We start from the raw sequence: 8,598 nt of genomic DNA on the forward strand, positions 1-8,598 counted from the left end.
TCTTATCTTTGTGGATTTGGCAACTGTAGCGATTATATTTTCAGTCTGCCTGGCTGATCTGGATGTTCTGATAGACTGAGCTTCATGATTTGCAGCTACAAGGTATGAGCATGAATATTTCTATTAACCGTATATATAGTGGTAGATCTAAACAAATATGGACCATACGGTATGTAATATAACAAACATACAGTACTGCGCTATGATCAGGGCTGCACTTTTTCTCCAAGCAGCAGATCACTGAATCACTTTCCTTTATGATAAAGCATGTAGTTAGGGCTGGATCAGGTGACCCTGAATCCTCCCTTAGTTATGCTGCAATAGGTGTAGGCTGCTGGGGGATTCCCATGATGCACTGGGCGTTTCTTTTCACTCACTATGTGTTAATAGACCTCTCTGCACTGAATCATACTTGTTATTAATCTCTGGCTCTCTTCCACAGCATGTCTTTTATCCTGTCTTCCTTTTCTCACGGCAACCCTCGTCACCCCTCCCTGAGCCGGGTTCTGCCAGAGGTTTCTTCCTGTTAAAAGGGAGTTTTTCCTTCCCACTGTCAGCAAATTGCTTGCTCATCTGGGATCGTATGATTGTTGTGTTTTTCTCTGTATTTATTATTGTAGGGCCTACCTTACAATATAAAGCACATTGAGGTGACTGTTGTTGTGATTTGGAGCTGTATAAATAAAACTGAATTGAACTTAATTGAACTGAAGGCCGAATAGTCAGTTTTGTTGCCCAAGTGGACATGAATACCATGTAGAAATGCATCATAACTTATATATGAGCGTTTATGTAGCCCTGCACCGTACTGAAAAATGTCTGTGTTGGAATAATGACCATAAAGAAAGGGAAGCTGCATGCTTTGTATTCCATACAGAGCAGCTTTCCAGGATTCACAGTTAAAAATAAGCTTTTTTTAATGACACACTTGTGCAGTGCCTCAGTGCACAGCCGAGGCGATCAGGTGTGTGAAGGTGTTCAGAGCAGTTTGAGCAGCTGGCTCACAGACTGACTTACACTGACTGCTCCTTACTTTTGCACTGAATAAAATAAATGTATTAGACCGTCTGTTATGAAAACAGGAAAACACAAATATTTTCAAAATCTGTTGTGAACTTCAAAAGTAAAAGTAACCGTTTTGAGCCGGTAAACTGGACTTCTCTGAAAAGCAATGAAGCATAACATTCATCCACCAAGAATCATTTCTGTTCAGGAATTCAAATAAATGAAGGAACTTACTGGATAAATATTCATATCAAGCATTTATTTTTCTTTAATTTACAAATATTATTATTATTTCTTTTTTAGCTGATAAGATGCATTCTGAGGAGACTAGAACAGTCCTTTTACTGTGATTATGCATGGCAGCTGCTTTAGTGTAAAAATAAGGTTCATAAACAAAGGAAGGCTTATTTTTTTATTTATTTTTTTGCTAAACCAGCCTCTCTGTCTCTGTGTATTTATTTCATTCAGCCTGACAGACCTGACTGCCGCATTGTTGCAGGGGTTACATCAGACTGCGGTCTGGCAACACAACCGCTCTGAATTTTCCTCATTTATCATCTCATCAAAACAGAAAATGAACAGAAACCAATTAATGTGACTGAATAACCCTTCATACCACTACACTGCTCCTGAAAGTTTGCTCATACACGCGTGAAGACCAAACTAATGAAAGCCAAAGAGGCAGATAGAAGACACGGCTGGAAGGCTGAGCACAGCCGCAACATGAAAACCACTGACAAAGGAAGTGAAATGATCTGCTGGGAACTCTGTGGTCCTGGCTCACCAGGAAATCACCAGAACACCACCGGAGGCCTGCACTATGAAACAAGCTGAACACAGCCCAATATCTCCTTATCGTGTGTTATGTGAGTGATAAGGGACCGAGCCAAAACCTGCTTTAAATTCCAGGCCTCAGGTGAACAGGTATAACTTGCACAAACTAACCAGACAGTCCCGTTAAACAGGGTGCTGATGCGTCGACAGTAAACACAAGCAGGTAACCTGTAGGATTACAGAAACCTCAGAGAACTTTAGCAAGAGAAAGATCACCAACAGAGCTAACACCTGACATTTAAAAAGTGAGGCAGCATAGTTTTATGATTTATCCTGTAGTTTTTTCATCTTCCATTCAGTTATGAAATATGCAGGATTTGGAGGAGAGGGCAGATGTTTTAGGGACAGGAAGCTTTAGTTGTACTTTGACTGATCACATTCAAGCAGATCTTCACTGGTATACTCAACAAGTAAACAGTTTATTTGCCGAAATTAAATGTCAGAAACATCTGCAATGCTCTAATTTCAGGTTAGCTTTTAAAATGTAAAATCTATGGCTGTAAATGATGATGAATGGAAGGCCCTCAGAGGGCATGTCAGCAGTGGGTTTTCCAGACCGAGCACTCTCTGGACCGAGCTAAAATTCAAACTGATGTTTTCTGGCTGGAACAAAAAAGATTTTTTTTTGGGCACCTTGTGGGATCTTTACTGGTTTCAAGTGTCAGTTGTTGTAATGAGACGCAGAAGCAGTTCAGGATTTGCAGCCCTCGGCAGTTTTCTGGATCAGAATTCACGACTTACTTTTTTCGTTTGGAGGTGAATTTCCCAGATAAGCAGAGTATGATGCATCGCTGTTTACTGCCCATCTCTTGACTGCTCTCCCTCCGCTCCTCTAGTTTCAACATCTCCTTTGACATTTCCTTTTCCTGCTCGTGAAGTGATGAGCGCTCATGATAAATATCTGGAATATGAACATACACCCTATTTTCCTGTTGCACTGTGAAACGTGAACAGACCATGAATATTAATCAAATTCTTTTTCACTTTGCCAAGGGAAAAGGAGAATTTCCCTTCAGTCAGACTCAGCAGCAAATGTAAATCTTCAGTGCCTTGCTCAAGGACATGTGTGCAGGCTATTAGTAAAGGGAAAAAAAGAACAGTTAGCCTAAAATAAATCTTAAATATAGCAAATGGTGCTGATTCCACAGCGGTAACAATCCTCTATTTGTCAGTTCACTTCTGTTTGCATTAAAAAAAACTGATTCTCTGTTTTTATAAACATGAAGCAATAATTTTGTGCAAAATGCAACGGAAATATATAAAATTAACTGTTTTTATCAAGGAAAATATTGTTGGTATATACAGAATTTACAACAGTCAAGTCCATTTTATTTGTTTTTCCTGACTCATGTGTGAAAAATCATGTCTGATTTTAACGATCATGATGTGCAGTATTTGTTTACAAGCAGATATTTCTCGAGTTTTTTTTTCAATGTTTTAATGAAAGCATTATATGATGTGGATGATGGAATCCAAATCTACAGTTACACTTTCCTATTAAACATTCTGGTCACTCTGAACTTCTGATATAAATTTATTGATAAATTGTTTTTAATATTTACAAGCCATCATGAGGACGTGTGCAGAAATGTTTAAAAAGTGTGAGGCTGAATACATCACATTTCACCTGTTTTTCTTATTTCATGCTCATTTGCTGTTTTGTTAGTTTGAGTTTATGAAAAATTGCATTCGGATTCAAATGTGCCTCATTGTGATTTACATTGTATGCAACAGTGAAAATGAACGGTGAAACTAAAACATGCTTATCTTAAATGACACCTTCAGAATGACACCGTCCTCTCGAATGAGTCATTATGAAATCATAACTGTCGATTTATGTTTTATAAATCACAATATACAAAATCAACATGTGCCACTGTTAGTTATAAAACAATATACATACATCCTTAAACTTTACTTATAACAACATGTATTTACTGTTAGTATTCTCAGTTCAACACAGGCTTCCAGTGATTTGGAAATTGTAATTTTTCTTCTTTCTTTTTTTTTACATTTTACAATGTCCAAACTCTTTTAAGAAATTGGGCTGTGATTCGTTTTTTCCTGTCTTAATCCACTTTTCAGCTTCCATATAACATTTGAAACGGATAAATGAAGACTATTTCATTTTGACGTGCACGCCTGACTTCTCCAGGGGTTCAGCAGATGGACCTTATGCATATATATGTTTTAGAAATGGTGCCAGATTACATACAGTCTGTAATAAATCCCAGGCTTCCCTGAAGCTCGAACACAATAAATCACATGCTGTTTCTTTTCCCTTCCCCATGTTTCTTCTTTACTGCATTCCCTTTCAATCACCTTTCTTCTTATCTCTCCAATCCTTTCCTCTCATCTCCTTTTCTTGTTTCATTGGGTTCATTGAAAATAAAAGTGAGCTGCTGATAAAAAACAGGCTGGGTCGGTCATCAGCCGTTCAGTACGACAGACCTACATTTGATTTTCTGCTTTGAAATAAGAGCTTGAAACAGTAAACCGAGGTGCCTTCTCACTTCCCATAAAACATGGATGAGGGGAAGGAGGAGGGATGAGGTCAGCCAAACATCAGACCTCATAAACCCGTACGTACCATATATATAAAGTGTGGTCGGAAGGAAGGGGAGCTGGAGGGGGGCAGCAAGGTTACACTTAGAAGTCATTTAGGTAAACCGAGTCCATTCCTGAGCTCAACTGCTGTATGGATGTGGTAGGTCAGGCAACATTTGCATACCGCCTTTTTTTAACAAAAGCAAGGAAAGTGTCATTTATCCCCATAGCAACCTTTACAATAATTAACCCTTTGAAATGGTAAACAAGCCTCACTTTAAACTGAGCAACACAACAAAGTGCTCAACTTGGAGTTCCGTGTTTGGCATGAGGACGGTTCAGTATGTGCAGGTGTCAGGGATAAAGCTACCAAACATTTGGAGGTAATCTAACAGTGTTTACTTAATAGGTCTCTCCCAACAAAAAGGTAACACAATGGTGACTGAGCATGACTGAGGTGACTCGTATTTATTAAGACTTTTGTGAACTGGATGTCTGTGATTGCTACTAGAATCAATACACGTTCCTGCTCATGCAAAGCCAACATTTCCTACAGCTGCTATTTCAAATAAACAATATTTAGCTAGCAAAATACACCAGATAACTGGTTGCCTACTGTTTGTTAGTGCTATGGTAACACTATGCTAAGTGTACTGTGTTAATCATCAAAACTCTGTTTACGGAACAAGACATGGTTCGTTGATGACGGGATGCAGCGGGCACTGTGAGCAGTTAGATGACAACCTGCACACCTGCATTGTCTCAGAGACTCCCTCTGTGAGTGTAATTTATGGTCCTGCAAACGCGGCCATCTGTGTAGTGCAGGGAAGGGCGTCAAAGATAAGGCCCGGGGGACAGAATTGGCCCGGCGAAGACTTAATAAATGGATGTGGATGACCCATGTGTCAACGCGAAAGGAGGAATAGCAGAATTCACCAGGAAAAGGAGACTTCTTCTCTCTCTCCTCGACGACCAGCAGCAGCACAAATAAGAGTTGCATCTGTCTGCCTCCAGCCGACAACAAACTGCTTTCACGCTCAGGCATAAAACAAGCATGATGCTGCTGCCAGCTTTTGGCAGAGCCGTGCAGTCTACAGCGTGAAATCAGATCACTCAGCTGATAGAAGGAGATAAAAACATTTGCTGTTACCGCCAGTCACAGCGCTCAGAGAAGGTTTTGTGAGGTTTGTGCAGGAGGCTTGCCACTTTGATGCCAAGCACGTTCAGGTAGAGTCCTGTTATAGGTAAAGTACAATAGCATGTTGTCAGGCCAGCATCCTGCCCCATCTCGTCACTACTCTAATCTTTGACTATATAACAGTAATTAGTTATTTAATGCTAATAGAAACTAAAACCACATAAACAATGTAATAAATAATGTTCAGTTTATCTGTTCAGATGTATCCTCATTATAAAGGTTTTGAAGTAAAGTATGAGAGTAGTAAAACATATCAACATACCTATAATATTTGACGTGCGGTTACAAACATCTGTGGAGAGAACTGCAGTTCGATTTTTTTTTGTACATCAGGCTTTTGTAACAAATTACTTCATCAGTAAACACACCTGCAGGCCATCAGGTAACAATTTTGTGGGTTATAAAAACCTTTGAACTCAGAGAGAACACTGCATAAACAACCTACCACACAAGATTATAGAGGACATTTAATTGAATTAATTGAGCTTTTTAAACTCATGAATCTTTGTTTTCTTCAAGTGTGCATTACAGTGAAAAGCTGGAGGACAAAATCAGTGTGTGGTTGCCATAAATTCACATTAAAACTAATAAAGGAAATGTAATTAGGATATCACATGTCAGTTGGCTCGCTCCGAGTAACGATTAACAAGGCTGTCACTTTTATGACAGGTTCATCATTTTCTGTCTGTTCACATGACGGCATCTGGTTTGATGCTTTCTTTTCCTTTGTCATAAAAAAACAAACAAATTGGAAGCAAACTGCATCATATTTCCTCTCCAGTGACGTGTTAAGTTCCCCGTGAGCTCTTGTTGGGGCTCACATTTACAGCTTTTCCAAATCATTACAAATTGAAAACCCATTTAAGTCAAGCACCAGTCATAATAAATCAAATCTCCACAGCAGTTGATTTTCTGCTTTTCTGTTTATTTGCTTTGATATTGCATCTGAACATAACTTTTTCCAGTGAAGAGCTATCTTTTAGCAATGTTATGATCATTCATTTCCCCCTCGAGCTCCAAACAGTTTCACTGCTAATGGGTCTAGAGCTTTTTGAAAAATACAAATAGGAACAAACTAATAAGAAACAGCTCTTGATGATTTCTTGGCATATGGAGCTTGTGGGACCTGAGGCTGCGTTCAAAAAACCCTCTTGCCACACTTGGCAGATCCTGATCCCACAACATGCTCGTTTCTTATATGAAGAATTAAAGTTGATTAAGGCTGATGGAGTAAAAACATGATTGCTGTAAAAACATGCATCTATAACCCAACAAAGAAATGTAAAAATTCACCTAGTTTAAAGCTTATAAATGCTCTTGTTTGCTTTGCAGCCTTTATATGTTTTTGCTGTTTGATGAGGTTTGGTTTCCAAAATAGTCATGATGTCAGATATTAGGTGAGTTCAAAGAAACTTGCAATGAACCCAGAGAGTGTGTTCTGGTGTCAAACAGCATCATTCAGCAGAATGTGCAGAAGAAACAACAGTTACAGACGTCTCCCCTGTGCGACTTAAAGCCACGGCAAGCCGTCTCCATTGTTCTGTGAACAACCACATGTTGCGTTCCCCAAGTTCCTTTTGCCGGCTCATCTGTCAGAGCTCTGTTTTGATCTTTGAGGACCAAGCCTTTTCCAGAATTAATCACACAATGCCTCAATCCGTTACCAATCAGTGGTGGTCGCCTGCCAGAATTCTTATTAGAGTGTCTTGCTGAGCCTCAGTTTTTCAAAAAAAATTCCCCGTCTGGCCTTACCCCAGTCATCTTTTGGAACAAATCTGATCTGCTGTGGTTCCACCTCATAGGGACTCAAATGGTCTGGTGCTAGCATCTTGGTGCCAAATAATACAGGACACCTTCAGAGGTCTGTTGGAGTTTAGGACTTTGTAGGTCAGAGCTGTGTAGTCGGAGGTAGGGGTAAAGAAAATTTCCTTTTCTGTTCCTACAGGTACAGTCTACACAAAGGTAAGTGCAGGAGAGAAGTATCTCAAATTTTCTATATGTACTTTTCAAATTAGGAATCACAATGTCCACATTCTGCAGTGGCTTCTGTTTTCTTTTGGCTTTTGCCTTTTATAAATTTCCATTTGGAGGATGATGGAGAATGATCTCAAAATAAATAGTGACGCTGCAAAAACCTCAGTCTTTGCAAAATCAGAGTCCACGATTAAAACTCTGATGTACCTTTAGATGTGGTGGGGTGCCACTGTTGGACCTAAAGGTGTAGTAGGATTCTTTATTTTGTGATGCAGAGACTCTGGCTCCTTTCAGAGGGCCTTGATATAGTTGGGGGCATTTTGGGAAGTTCGGAGGTGGTGTTGTGGGTTGTGGGTTTAGCTGGTTGGTTGGTATTCAGAGGGCAGGAGATGTGTAGGTGGAGTGGCTTCAGACCAGAAGCATCTGCTTCCAGACTCAGACTGTATGATGTGGTGTTTTCTCCAGCACAAATCCACCGGCTCACGGCTGTCACAGCAACAACAAAGTGAGAAAATGCTTCCTGAATCAAAGCAAACCGACTCAAGTGCTGAGGTGTAATTATACAAGCGCAGATGGAGCCGTCGACCTGGCCAGACGACCACAGACCCTTTTTTTAAACACTGTTGTACACATTTGTGTGCAAGTCTGCGTACATCTGTGCTTTCAATTATTCAAACTGAGAGATGAACAGGTTGTTTTTCTCCACTGAAGCCCATCTGTTTGGGCCTCTAAGGAGGGGTCGATCATGCAGGCAGAACACCATTGAAGAAGAATTAGCAGTAATTTATCCTTCTAATACAGCTCACTGATCTTCACTGTGTGTTAAAGTCTTTACTGGTGAGGAAAAATGAGAGAATGTGAGGAAATGGTTATCAGACTGTGAGGGGAGAAAATGAGATCCACATGAAAAACATGCACAGACAACTGAGACAAATCAAACCAAACATCACATCGATAATGAAGTCTTTGACAGTGTAAAACATCCTTCACTTATTTAACAGCAGTGCAGATGAATTTAAAATACGAGCTCATATTTAAAT

This window comes from Simochromis diagramma, unplaced genomic scaffold (genome assembly GCF_900408965.1).
Source record: "Simochromis diagramma unplaced genomic scaffold, fSimDia1.1 OVJJ01000802.1, whole genome shotgun sequence".
Classification (NCBI taxonomy): Eukaryota; Metazoa; Chordata; class Actinopteri; order Cichliformes; family Cichlidae; genus Simochromis; species Simochromis diagramma.